The sequence below is a fragment of the Lampris incognitus genome, chromosome 11, assembly GCF_029633865.1.
Source record: "Lampris incognitus isolate fLamInc1 chromosome 11, fLamInc1.hap2, whole genome shotgun sequence".
NCBI classification, from domain to species: Eukaryota; Metazoa; Chordata; class Actinopteri; order Lampriformes; family Lampridae; genus Lampris; species Lampris incognitus.
The window spans coordinates 16,127,534-16,141,943 of NC_079221.1; positions in this window are offsets into that span (position 1 = coordinate 16,127,534).

Sequence of the window (14,410 nt, forward strand, 5' to 3'; positions counted from 1 at the left end):
TCATTGAAATCACTTTCAGAGCAATTTGATGAACGGTAGAAACACTGACAGCCAATCAAAATCCATCCGAATTTACAGGGTGTCACGTTCAACATTGCAGATGACATTGCGGACAGACTCATCATTCTACTACTACTACTTTCGGCTGCTCCCGTTAGGGGTCGCCACAGTGGATCATCCGTTTCCATTTCTTCCTGTCCTCTGCGTCTTCCTCTATCACACCAGCCACCTGCATGTCCTCCCCTACCACATCCATAAACCTCCTCTTTGGCCTTCCTCTTTTCCTCTTCCCTGGCAGCTCCATATTCAGCATCCTTCTCCCAATATACTCAGCATCTCTCCTCCACACATATCCAAGCCATCTCAATCTTGCCTCTCTTGCTTTGTCTCCAAACCGTCCAACCTGAGCGGTCCCTCTAATATAATGGTTCCTAATCCTGTCAGAAGAACATCTAGCATCTTCAACTCTGCCACCTCCAGCTCCGCCTCCTGTCGTTTCGTCAGTGCCACTGTCTCCAAACCACATAACATACAGTGGTGCTTGAAAGTTTGTGAACCCTTTAGAATTTTCATTTCTGCATAAATATGACCTAAAACATCATCTCTCGAGCAAGGCAGCTGATTGCCTAATCAGCACTGCACGCGCTGCGTTTTAATAAATAGCAATCTGAACCAACAATATGAATATGAATTTATTGGTACCATGAATTACTTATCTACTGTTTACTATTTACTTGCAAAATGAATTTTTTATTTATTTATTTATTTATTTATTTATTTATTGTGATTCAACTGTAATTATATGTAGGTTATTTTAACCTGGGTCATCTTGACCTGGGTTACACAGGGTCTTCATAATGTGAGAGGTCAATGCTACCGATCTATAGTCCTTGGAGTCACTGGGACGCAGCGTTTTAGGTACGGGAACAAGGCAGGACATCTTCCACAGCATGGGGACCCTTTGAAGTCTAAGGCTCATGGTGAAGACATGGTGAAGCACTCCACAAAACTGGGGGGCTGTGAGGGTAATTCATATTTGATGTTTGCTTACTTTTAATCTTTCACCATGTATGATCTATACCATGTTTAACTTTATTTTACATTGCTTAGATAGGTGCTTAAAGCCCATGTGTAACAGAACAAATATAGTCTTATAAGGCGTATTCTCCAGGTGCAAAAATAAAGGCCCATCGTTAACTGTTAACCCTCGTTAATCATTAACCCTGAGAGCAGGATAAGCAGTTTGGATAATGGATGGATGGCTGTTAACTGTTGGTTGAGAACAGAGGAATGTGTGGGAGACTCACTGAGTGTGGCAAGTCCACACTAATTTGAGAAATGGCCTTGGTGGGATGAGAGCTGGAAGACATGAGGTAAGGAGGGGAAGAACAGACAACTGCCCCACAGGAGAGACTGTACTATATTGATCGGCACACACAAGCATCTGAGCTTGTGCGTCTGTTCATTGAACTTATATCAAAATCGTGTGACAATATTGTAAGAGATTTTTGTCTCACTCCTCATTTAATGTCAGAGTGGAATTAAATAATTGCCATGACAGGGACACAGGCTTTGAGCACCCTGGGGCTAACACCTTCGGGCCTGCTGCCTTGCTTGTGTGAAGTCTCATCAACTGTCTTCTGACATGGTCAAATGTGAAGCACGCTCTAGGTGTTACAGGTGGGGGGGTGGGGGGGTCGTCAGGTTGGAGAGGGCCATTAGTCTGGGAACCCAGGGGGGGGGGAGAGTAGGGCCCCCACTGGAGGATGGGGAAATGTAAGAAGGGGGAGGGGGGCAGTGAAGTTGACGGTTGATGAAGGCAGGCAACAGATGAGACAGGGGGGGGGACAGGGAGGAGTCATTGTGTCAAATCTATTAAAAAGCATATTAAGTTCATGGGCCCTGTCCAAGCTGCCCTCAACTCCTCTGCTGCCAGTCAACCTGAAACCAGTGATGGTCTTCATACCACTCCAGACCTCTCTCATGTTGTTCTGTTGGAGTTTCTGCTCCAACTTCCTCCTGTAATTATCTTTAGCCTCCCTGATTCTCACTTTAAGGTCCCCTTGAATTTTTCTCACCTCCTCCTTATTGCCAGCTCTAAAGGCCATCTTCTTTGCATTCAGGATGGCTTTGATATCCTTCGTTACCCATGGCTTGTTATTTGAATAACCGTGGACAGTCTTTTCAGGGACAATGCAGCCCACACAGTAGTTTGTATAATCGGCGAAACACTCTATGACCTCATCTAGGTCATCCCCGTGCGGCTCACAGAGAACCTGCCAGTCTGTTACCTCAAAACAGCCCTGAAGTTTCACATAGCTCTCCCCCGACCATTTCGTCACTGTTGTTGTGGTCACAGGCTGCCGTTTCACAAGAGGCACATAGCAGGGGTTCAGAGAAGAGCCGTAAGCCTCTTTCACATTAGCATACATCAAGTCCAGTGTCTTCTCTTCTCTGGTTGTACAGGTCACATACTGGCTATTTTTAAAATCTAATTCTTTTGGCTTGTTCCCTGTTTCTCAGCGGTCACCACAGTGGATTTTACAGTTTTCATCGATCCGTACCCTGTGAGGGCACAGCACCAATGGCAGGTGTTGTTTACCTGGGCCTTGACCGATCCGGTATGGAGTCTCGACTGATCCGGTATGGTCTTGTCAATTCACATACTTATTTGGCAAAATTTTATGTCAGATGCCATTCCTGACACAACCACTAACCTTATGAAAGGGGCACAGGTAAAGCATTGGATGCCATCCCAGTATTCATGAACTTGCGCCCATGCCTGTCAATGTAATCCTGAAAAATAATCCCTGTTTTTTTTAAACTGTATAGGTAATCTGGTAATCTGTAACTATTGGAACACAGTTACATTTTTTGCATCCTGATTACGTTACACCCGTTACTGTATTCCTTTACTCCTCAAGCCTGGTTATTTCTGTGGAATGAACGGACTGCAATTAGAAGCATTAACCATGCACAGGTCCACACCTTGTGGATGTCACCAAACCAACAGTGTTGGTGACATTGGCAGTGGGCGTATTACTCAAAAAAAATGTATATACTCTTTTCAAAAGAATTGTTATTACTTTACTTATTACTCCCCGTGAACAGCAATTCATTATACTGTTCTTTATATTACTTTACTGTTACACCCCATAAAATTGGTAATTGCGTCTTTTCTCCTCAAAATTCAGACTTTGCAGGCGTGCCTCTGAGTGAATGTCAGGATAATCGCCAGTAAGCGCAGCTAAGGCTTCAAACCTGTAGCGTAGGCAGAAATCACAATCACAATCATGTTTGTTGGCCATGTAGGTTTGCACATACATGGAATTTCACTCCGGTTTCAGAGTCAAATCACAGTGTGGGTGGGCGCAGAGAAAATCAAGTGGGCCTAGTCCGTCTAAGACCAATCATACTTAATAGGCTGTAAACCCACAGGCCATTACAACTATACAGTTTAATCATACAAGCCTTATACATCAGCAGAAGTAATGTTACGGGCAAAGAGAGGAACATTAACAGCATTGCAAAGCCTGGCACGGCGGCCACGTATTCACACCCACACAGCTGACAGACGCAACAGCATTATTAATCAAGCGTATGGATAGATGTATACCAGCGCCAACATGCTCAGTAACGTTAAAAATAACACGTCAGTGATTACAGCAGGAGACGAAGGGCATGTGATGTTACTGGCACTTGTGCAGGAGTAGGTGTCTGGGGTAAGAATGATGGCTGAACTTGAGTTGAATTCTCTTCCTCCTGCTCCCCATGATGTCTTCTTGGGACAAACTTGAGCAAACTGCTTGCATCTTCTATGGGCTATATTTCCATGAGCTTCATGTTGTTGTGCTGTCATAGTAGGAGTGTCAGGAGGTTTGAGGTCGTGTTTATCGCAGTGGAGAGTCTTAGTACCTGGTAGTCGATGTGGGCTACTGGTTCAAAGGTAGCACCAACTGTAAAGGGTATATGACAGGTATGCACTCTTAACAACACCAGTTTTGTTATTGAAACAGGGGTGCCGCCAGGGATCTTGCACCCATATAAAGAATATGACTGAGCGCCCTTTATTTATTTAATTAATCAAATAATTATTCTATTATTTTCCTGACTTCTCTAAACGTTAAACCCCTTCCTCTACCTTCATCCCATGCTACCAGCTTGCCCAACAATCCTCTCATCATCAGCTTCTCCAATAAGGGACCCATCTTCTTAGTTTGACAAATTTACGTATAGAATGCTCTTAACAAAAAGGAATGTGATGCCACCATAGCCCAGATTGAACCGGTGGGCTCTTTCCTGTGGCTCTCTCCTTCCTGTGGATCGCGAATCAGAGAGGTCTTCAACAAGATCTGGCCATATGCCATTGGGTAATCGGGTGGGATAAGGGGAAAAACTAGAAATACATTTATAAAAAATAAAATAAAAATTGAGCACCGTTGTGGCGCCCCCCTCTGGTGGCGCCCTTACAATCTTCATAGCATTAAACTTACGGCGCCACTGTATTGAAACAGAAGGCATTTGAATGGATAGAAATTATCATCTACTATGATTGTCACAGAATTTTGTGAGCTCCACGAATCTGAGTACACGGAGATCATCCAGCACGTCTCCATTCGGTGGTCAAGCCTCGAGCACTGCGTAACCTGAATTCTGAGGCTGTATGACCCTCTGGGCAGCTCCTTCAAGTCTGCAAGTATGGCCTCATATATCCTTTTCATTATGCAGTTACTAACAAATACCCCAAGATTGTAGACTTGTGATATTCACAACCCTGTTTGCTTTTTATTCATAGATGAGAAACAGCCGAGGTTCAGACTTCAGGAGGCATTCTCCGACCCCAAGACGGATATGTACCTCCTGTTTTTCCAGGCCACCATAGCGATGTTCACCTCTTCCAACCTCCTCCTCCAGAGGGAGCAGTCCTCAATCTTTTTATAGACGGGTTTCCTGTTTACAAACATTACTGGGTGCGTGCGCAGCCAGGGGGCAAACCCGCATTGGTAGCACTCAAAAGATTATGAGATGCATAATCTTTGAGAGCTACCAAAGCGGTCCAACAATGAAAATGTTCAACATTTTCCACCCATCCTTTTGGCGGTTTGTGCAGTTTATTGCACAACAACTGCGCGTCAACTCTGCTGTATCTGAGCTTTATCTTGGTTAAAATCTCTGCGGTGTAGCTGTCTTCTGCCCCCTAGTTGTGCACGCATCTCTGTGATGACGTTGCACAGAAGCCCTCCTATTACATAATGAGGTACAACGGGAGGGTGGGGTATGCTTCTGTGTAATGTACTGTAATGTAATGCTTCTTCTGTACAGCGGTTTGTGGCTTTTTTTCCATTCAGCAGTACACCTTGGGTCAGATATAACTGTCTGAATTACATCTTCGTGGATGATATACTTCATCCGCAAGCTGTGTCAAAGTTCATGGTGCCTACAGCAGTACAGGGCCACCAAGAGCCTCACAACATCACCTTTAAAGAAATTGCAAACCAATTGCCAGATCAGTGTTTGATCATTTATTTAAAAAATGATAAAGAGGTGTAGTGAACTGCTACCTGTAATTCATAATGCACCCATTATTATTAATAATAATAATAATTGCTATACTGCAGTGATGAGACTAGACTGCAGAGGAAGGCAATGTGATGTTGATATGAGCAAATGATTTAGGCTATATTTCTGTTAACCGGATTTGGTGTGATCTTTATTGTATCTGACAGGAAGAAAGTTGAATATCAGCTTTACCATCGGGGCCAAGCTCAACGGGCCGCCTGATGGTGGAGACATCACACCACAGCAGCTGGAGAAATTCCATGAGGCTGCCCTGGCGTTTCTGAATGAAGTTGTGGAGTATGCTTTAAAGAAACTGCCCCTACGAGCGCCGCTGCTCAAGCGTGCCAGTTTTGTTGATGTCTGGCAGAGGTTGGAATGTGGTGTGGACCATGCCCTTTACTTTGTTGAGAGGTTAGATTGACATTTTTTCAGCAATTTCTCCTTGTTATCTGTGATAAAATACCCCAAATTTTATACTAAGACACAGGGCCATGCACAGATATTTTGAGGGGCAGGTGCGCAAGCGAAAAAAAGGCACTGATAACAGAATACACAAATTCAATGTTACACGTGATGTCTGCTGGGTCATCTCATTGATCAGCAGGCAGCGCAGCGACGGCGCTGCTGCAGCATGAATTCACACACACACACACACACACAGTGAGCAGAGGAACTAACTGCAGCAACTTTGATCAATTTTACAATCAATGGGGAATCAATCAAACTGTGTCTCATCAGAACAAGTCCTGCAGTTTTCCATCCATCTATCCATTTTCCAAATCGCTTATCCTGCTCTCAGAGTCGCGAGGATGCTGGAGCCTATCCCAGCAGTCACTGGGCGGCAGGCAGGGAGACACCCTGGACAGGCCGCCAGGCCATCACAGGGCCATCCCACACCACACACACACACATATTCACACGTAGGGAAAACCGGAGCACCTGAAAGGAAACCCACGCAGACACGGGGAGAACATGCAAACTCCACAAAGAGGATGACCCGGGACAACCCTCCAAGGTTGGACTACCCCGGGGTTCGAACCCAGGACCTTCTTGCTGTGAGGTGACTGTGCTAACTACTGCGCCACCGTGCCACCGCCTGCAGTTTTTTTAAAAGAATAAAATCAACCTGAACTTCTAAATCTGCACTTTTACACTCACGAAGTAAAATTTCCTCAGGTTGACCTTTGAGTCCTTTTCGGAGGGGAGGAGAAGGTAGGAGAGGAGGGGGGGATGAGGACAGGAAGAATGGAGAGGAAGAGAGATGAGGAGCGGTAAGAGGAGAGTATAGAGGAGGAGAGGAGAGGCGAACATGAGATGAGTAAGGAGGAGAGGAGAGAGCAAAGGAGAGGAGGAGAGATATCCAAATGTGATTGCATAGACTGTTAACCACGTAATGCATATTTATTTGTTTCAGTTGCCTGACAAAGGAACCAACTAGCCTACCAGCGTTCACTCGTTTTCATTGATAACCCTATTTTATGCCAGACCAGCTTGCTTGTTGTTAAGCTTAATGGCGGGCTATAGCCTAAGTTAGGCTGGCTTTATTGAGATGTTTTCATAGTGGTTTAGTTTCACAACAGTGACAACAATGCCGAGGCTTAGGACAAGCACTATCATTACCTGAAGGCAGGTCGGGGAGATGTGGATCATGCTGCTCCACAGGGCGCTGGATTTGCGTGCGTTATCTGTGGTGGCTGCGAGGGAGTCGAACAGGGAGGGGCAGGGGCTCGTGCAGTCTCACAGAATTAGAACTCAAATGCAGCTGTCAGGCATTACAACACGCTTTTAATTGAGAAGTGTTGCCATGGGCCAAATTTAAAAGCAAAAATTTTAAATTAGAAAAAGAAATAGAAAAAAAAGTCTTGCAAAAAGGGCATTTATCTAGTCTGAGGCCAAAAGGGCAGGTGCTTGAGCACCACCTGGGATAGATCTGTGCACATGCCTGCTAAGACACTTTAACACTGGAAAAACGAGCAAGTCAATTTTACCTCTAAGTGCAACAGCCATCCCTAAGCGGCTTCTTTTTAAAAAGCTGAATTACTCCTTTGGGTTGATGACCACAACCCAAAAATAAATAACTTTGTAACTGTGCTTTCTCTTAATTAGGTTTGCCCACCTGCTCCCCTACCATGGGCCACAGCAGCATGACCTGCTGAGCAAGGAGTTTCTGGAATACCACAGTATGCCGACGCCACCCCTGCAGGACCCAAAGGAAATTGAGAAGGGGAGCTTCTGGGTTAAAACGGCAACCCGAAAACATAAGAGAAGTATTATGCTCAATGGGCCCTCTTCAGCATTTACAGTTGCTTGATTAAATGCACATGATAATGCTTTAAAATAATATAGCAATTAGGCAGTTAATTCTTCATAGGTGACAGGGGTTAGCCAATTCCAGAGGCTCACCAGCGTTGCCAGGCTGGTCCTGGTTCTGCCCCACTCCAATGCAGATGCAGAGCGAGTGTTTTTTGTGGTGGGGTTGAACAAGACTAGGAACAAGACTAGGAACAGCTTGGCCCTGGATAGAACCCTGTCATCAATTATGACAATCAAGATGGCTGGCCTGGAGCCCTGCATCAAGTGGGAGCCCTCCTCAATGCTCACCAAGGGTTCAAAGATGGCCACAACCCAGTACAACAAGCACACAAATCTTAGTATAGGTCTAGTCAAGATTTTACTTTTAGCTCATTTATAATTTTTGTATACATTATTTGGGAACTGTTTATAATTTGTGTTAGTTATTTGTTTATTCATTTCTATCAGTTTGTTAAAAACAGATTTGTAAATCTGAACAAAGAACTTAAACAAAAAATGCAAATACATTTATTTTATTTTTAACTAATCACAAAATTCATTTTGGAAGTGTCAACTGACCTGACCAAATTAAACATGCACAAAATGAGCCATGCTGTCTTGTGTCGTGCTGTTTGTGTATGTCTGTTTACTTGTTTTTCTTTTTTCCTTTTTTTCACAAAGTCAACTTTTTTGCTGTACCCTGTAGTGTAGGGAACCGGCATAGAAAAAAAAACCCTGACTATCCTGTCCACATTGTTGAAAATACTGAAGTTGCAGTCTTTGGCCACCAGGTCAATGATCCCTCTGGTGGCCAAAAACAGTTTTACTTGTATGTTCGTTTTTTTAATGGTTGGGGGTAAGGATGTGAAGTTATGAAACTGAGGCTGAATGGCTGTAAATAGTCGTGTTTCTTTACTTCAAGTACGGCGTGCGGTGGCGACCCCGAACAGGCCCCCCAAAAAATGGCACGCACCCAACTTTCATCATGTCTCACTTCAAGGTTTTCTGAAAGTTGGCAGCCCTGAACTAACCAGCGGGCCGCCACCCCCCCCACCCCCCACACACACACACACACACACACACACACACACACACACACACACACACACACACACACACACACACACACACACACACACACACACACACCACTGGCACTCACACTGACCGACATAACATGCATTCCCGTGACTGGCAGAGAGCAGGGGGATGATGGACTGACTCCGCAGCACTCCCAACAGCACATGGTCCCAACAATAATAATGGTCCAAAATGACGTGAAATTACATATTTATTGATAAAATGTAAACATTTTCTGGGAGGGGAGACCCCCAACATCACCCACTGTCACATATATGCACACAAACCTAGGGAATTCGCACACATTTTCAGCTATTCCAATGCGCGTGAATACGGACCGGCATCACATGCGCAGTGGCGCCCCCAGAAATTTTTCATAGGGGTGGCCAAATGGGGCCACTGAAAATCTTGGGGTGGCACACCAAAACCAAAAGCCATGACTGAATTTCGGGAATTCTATGATGCTGTTGTAGTATACTGTATAGGCGGAAAACTGTTAATATGAGAGTTAAGAAAAATATACATTATTGATTTAAATGAACAGCACCTAATGTAAAATATCAGATAGAAGCATATTATGCATAATCAGAAGCATATTCTGCATATGCGACTCATGGCTGGGGGGGCAAGCGAGGGGGCCAGGGATAGTATCAGGGTGGCCGTGGCCACCCCTGGCCACCCCTTGGGGGCGCCACTGCGATACAGCGCGAACAGCAGCACCACTGCTGAAATAAAATCCACGGGAAACATTGGCAGATTGAATCAAATGTTATATATCATCATTAAAATATACAGTAAATAAGCATATCAGTTCATGGTTGTCTTAACATATAAACATATACATAATACTGAACTATTGTCTCCCCGCCCGCCGCTCAGTGACTGCTGGGATAGGCTCCTGCATCCCCGCCACCCTGAGAGCAGGATAAGCGGTTTGGATAACGGGGGAAAAAAATGGAACATTGAACTATTCAATATGAATCCATTGTTGCATTAAAAAGTCCGAAAAAATGACTTTGATTGTCAAGGCCCGCCCATAAAAACGAAATCCCAGGCCAGTTTACTTTTGTCTGGCGCCAGGTCTGGCCCAAGAGCAATATTAGACAACACACCTTTTGCATCATAGGGTTGGCACTAAGGGCTCTCTTGGCAGCTCTGGCTTTCTGTAGTTTGAAAGCAGCAAATAGGGTTCCTTCAGCGACACATTCCACATGTGGGGTTTTTTTGGGGTTTTTTTGCAGAGTGGCAGGGAAAACTTTTTTTGGCTTATTGGCTCCGATTACCACCACCCTGTGGACCCACCACAAGCGGGCATGAGCATTGGGTGTAATGCAGGCCGGGCGGCAGGCAAAAGAGGGGTCCAGGGAGTGCCAACTTCGGGCATCGCAGATTGGTCCTGGGGATGTGGAATGTCACCTCTCTGGCAGGGAAGGAGCCGGAGCTGGTGCGGGAGGTGAAGCGGTACCAACTAGATATAGTTGGGTTCACCACCGCACATAGCATGGGCTCTGGTACCAAATTCCTGGAGAGGGACTAGAATCATTACTTTTCCAAAGTTGGCCAAGGTGACAGGCGCCGGGCGGGTGTGGGGATACTCACAAGTACCTGGTTGAGCACCACTGTGTTGGAGTTCTCTCCGCGGAATGAGAGGGTCACCTCTATACGACTGCGAGTTGCTGGGGGAAAGCTCTGACTGTAATTGTGTGTGCTTTTGCACCGAATAGCAGTGTTGGGTATCTTGGGAGTCTCTAGGTGGTGTCCTGGATAGGTCTCCCCTTCGGGACTCTATAGTTCTGCTGGGGGACTTCAACGCTGACGTGGGCAACGATGGAGGAACGGCCTCCCCGATCAGAACCTGAGCAGCGCCTTGTTATTGGACTTCTGTGCGAGCCATGGATTGGCCATAACAAACATCATGTTTGAATATAAGGTAGTAAATAAGTGTACTTGGTACCAGAACACCTTAAGCTTAAGCTCGATGATGGACTTTGTGGTCATATCATCAGATCTGCGGCCCTATGTTTTGGACACTCGGGTGAAGAGAGGAGCAGAGCATTCAACTGATCACTACCTGCTGGTGAGTTGGATCAGATGGCGGGGAAGGCTGCCAGACAGACCTGGCAAACTCAAACGTGTAGTGAGGGACATCTGGCGGAGGCCCCTGTCCATGAGGTCCTCGACTCCCAGCTCCGGAAGAAGTTCTCGTGTATCCCGAGAGAGTCTGAGTGGGCCATGTTCAAAGCCTCTACTGCAGATGTGGCAACAAAGAACTGTGGTCATAAGGTCATCGGTAACTGTCGAGGTGGCAACCTAAGAACTCGCTGGTGGACATCGCCGGTGAGGGAAGCTGTCAGGCTGAAAAAGGAGGCCTTTTGGGCTTGGTTGGCCAACAGGTCTCCTGAAGCAGCAGACAGGTACTGGGAGGACAGAAGGGCTGCGGGTTCAGTGGTCATGGGAGCAAAACCTCGGGTGTGGGAGGAGTTCATCTAGGCTATGGAGGAGGACTTTCGGTTGGCCTCAAGGATGTTCTGGCAAACCATCCAGTGACCAAGGACAGGGAAGCAGGGGTTGACTCGGGCTATGTTCAGCTGGGGAGGGAAACTGCTGACCCAGACTCGGGTTGTTGTCGAGCGGTGGAAATAACACTCTGAGGAGCTCATGAACCCGCATAACATGTCCTCAGTGGAGGAGGTAGAGTCTGAAGACTCAGGAAGCCCCACCCATATCGCTGGCGGAGGTCTCTGAGGTAGATAAGAAGCTCCTCGGTGGCAAGGCACCGGGTGTGGATGAGATTCGCCCTGGGATGCTGAAGGCTCCGGACACTGTTGGGCTGTCTTGGCTGACACGCCGCTTCAGTGTTGCGTGGAGGTCGGGGACAATACTTGTGGAGTGGTAGACTGGGGTGGCAGTTCCCATATTTAAAAAGGGGGACCGGAGGGTGGGCTTCAATTATCAGGGCATCACATTGCTCAGCCTCTCTGGGAAAGTCTATTTTAGGGTGCTGGAAACGAGGCTCTGACCGATTGTTGAACTTCAGATCCAGCAGAAACAATTTGGATTCCGTCCTGGCCGTAGAACAATGGACCAGCTCTTTATCCTTGCCAAGTGCTGAGGGGGCATGGGAGTTTGGCCAGCCAGTCTACATGGTGTTTTGTGGACTTGGAGAAGGCTTATGCCTCTGTACCCCAGGACACTCTGTGGGGGGTACTGCAGGAGTATGGGAACGTATGCTCTCCTTACTGAAATGAAGGCTGTCAGAACCGTACATTTTTGTTTGTTTACGTAGGCTATTGTATCCAAGGCCAGGTAGATTGAGATGTATGGCAGGTTTTTGTTGCACTTATTGGCTTAGGATTAGTTTTTAAAAAACCTGTTTGTTTTTACAGCTGGTTCTGCCTCCCACCTTTCTTATTCCCCTGGGATACTTTTATTTTCTTTGTTACTTCCCCTCATCCCCCTGGACTTTTAACGGGGAACGTAACAACTTTAATACCACCTACTCTTTCAAACATAGTAGTGTAGCGTGCACGAAGAAGTAGACACGTTAGCCCTTGGCCAACGGGTCGGACCCATTAGTCGACTGGTTAATATTGTCGCCTGTGTTGCAGGAAATACGGGTTCGCGTGGCGGTTCCCGGGCGCTGCCCCCCCACCAATTCGCTGCATTGGTGTCAGAAGTGGGATGGTGAGACCGTGAGGTCATCGGAAGCGCGTGCGCCCAGAGAAATGAGGGAGTTGATATGCTGAAGCGCGGGGACGCGCTTCCCGAAGGAGGGGGGCAGTGTAGCGTGCACGAATAGTAAGTAGACACGTTAGCTAACGGGTCGGACCCTTTAGTCGACTAGTTAACGTTATCGCCTGTGGTGTAGGAAATACGGGTTCGCGTCCCGGCTGTGGCGACGGTTCCCGGGCTGCCCCCCCTCCCAATTCGCTGCATTTGGGGTCCTTTGGTGGTTGATTCGCGGGGACGCGATGCCCGAAAGAAGGGGACAATGTAATGATCACACGGACGAATAGGCTCGGTAGCCCTTGGCTAACGGGTTGGACCCTTTAGCCGACTGGTTAACGTTGTCGCCCGGGATGCAGTAGAGACGCGCTCGCGTCCCGGCTGCGGCGGTTCCCGACCCCCCCCCCTTGAATCCGCTGCAGTATGTTCAACCTCGAGCCAAAACTGTTTCACACATATACATTCATAAAACAAGCGTGAAGTTGTTTCAGTAGCATAATCACAAAAACATTCTACATCAATGTCACGTTCGTATTTTTAGGTGTCTGATTTGTTGGATAAACAAGATGAATTATTTTGAAATAAATATCTTTAACGTTGTTAGTGACACAAAACTCATCATTAAAGGTCCATACTACATTCCAGTCAATGTTTTCAAATTGAGAATTCCAAAAATGTTTTCCATGAGTTCTATAATTGAGTACATTTCTAATTTATCTATTATATTTTTTCCCTTAATGGTCATACCATTTAACATAAATCTTCACAGTAAAGGTAGGCGTGCCTTGCAATAATCTTACTAAACCTGAAGGAATGTCATCACAAACGTTTGCAAACTCCCTAGGAGTGACCGAAATTTCTTCGCATTTCCTTAAGAATTCTGTATACGTGAGGTGTCCATTTTCATTAAGCAATTGTGTCACCCACAATATGCTACCCAACGGTCAAAAAAAAGATTGTGTTTCAACATAATGAGCTTGTTATTCCAAATTAAATGTTTATGGGGAGAGAAATTATGTTTGTAAACGAGAAGCCAAGATAAGAGGGCCTGCCTATGGAAATAGGATAACTTGACAGGTATTTTTGTTTACATCGAAATCGCATTTAAGAAGGAATTCTACCCCACCAACTTTTCCAAAAATGATATTTGGGATGAGGTGCCAAAGCTTGTTTTTGTTCAAGATGTATAATTCTTTATCCAGGTTACCTTAAATATTGTGTTAGACGAGTCAAAAATCAAGCATATTCAAACCACCGTGTTGATAAGGACTGCGTAATACTTTTCTGTAAAGATAATGGATCTCGTTTTTTTTTCAAATAAACTTAAATATGAGGCTGTCAACTTTCTTGACAAAATTTTTTGAAGCCTCCAGTACCAAAGCATGGTCGTAAAATAACTAACCTGTTTCCACCCAGGAGACAGCTTTGGTCACACGGCACTTGGGCGTGGTTTGATCCAAGAAGGTGTGCGGATGAAGTATTCAATCATTGCGCACTGCAGTTGGTACGTTGTCACGGCCCATCTCGGTCCAAGCGTCAGGCTAACGTGTTAACATTCATTTAGGTTATAACATCTGCTGCAGTTGCGTGGATCCAGCGACAGCTCCCTTGTTCCTGCGTATATAGTCTATACAGGTAGGTACGTAAAGTAGCACTATGCCGGAGCGCTAAATTAAAGTTGATTTGTTTGTGAAACAGGATATGCACTGTGGTGGAAGCAACCCCGGCTTATACCCCTTAGTTTGATCGGGTG